Raw genomic sequence first — 629 nt, 5'->3', positions numbered from 1 at the left:
TCGGCGAAGGGCTGGCTTAGGCGGCGAGGGGAGGGCGAGCCGGCAGACCCCGCCCCGGAGGCCGGCCGAGGGAGGAGCCGGGGTTGCGGCGAGCGGAGGGGCGGGCTGGGCGGCGCGCGGGAAGCTGCCAGGCGGTCGCCAACACCACCGGAGGCAGAGCAGGTTGGCGACCGCGCAGCCCAAGGAAGCCGATTGGCTGCCTTTTCACGAAGCCGGGTGGTGCGGACCGGAAACTGGGCCACGTGACCCGGAAGCGGCGGCTGACGGGTCCCGCGCGCCTGCGCGTTCGCGCCCGTGCCTGGGGCGCGCGCGGGCGGCTTCCAGGACTCCGGTGAGACTGGAGGACCGGGTCCTGCGGTGCCCTTTGCCGAAACCGCGGTGCAGGGCGGGGCAGGGCACGACCGCCTAGAGCCGAGTTCGAACTCTGATGACTTTTCGTGCCCTAAGAGGGTGGGACGAGGGAGATGTGACGGCCCTCTTGTGATGAGGGGAGGGGGAGCGCCTACTCTGGGGAAACAAGTCAGCTCCTTCTTGGAACTCGTGCGAGCGTTCATTGGGTCTTTTGCAAGTATTTTGCCTCAGAACTCTCTGGAATCCGGCCCCTTCCCATCTACACTGCTACAGCCCTA

Source organism: Tamandua tetradactyla, chromosome X (genome assembly GCF_023851605.1).
Source record: "Tamandua tetradactyla isolate mTamTet1 chromosome X, mTamTet1.pri, whole genome shotgun sequence".
Classification (NCBI taxonomy): Eukaryota; Metazoa; Chordata; class Mammalia; order Pilosa; family Myrmecophagidae; genus Tamandua; species Tamandua tetradactyla.
The sequence above is the reverse complement of the archived record's forward strand: the minus strand, read 5'-3'. Positions refer to the sequence as shown.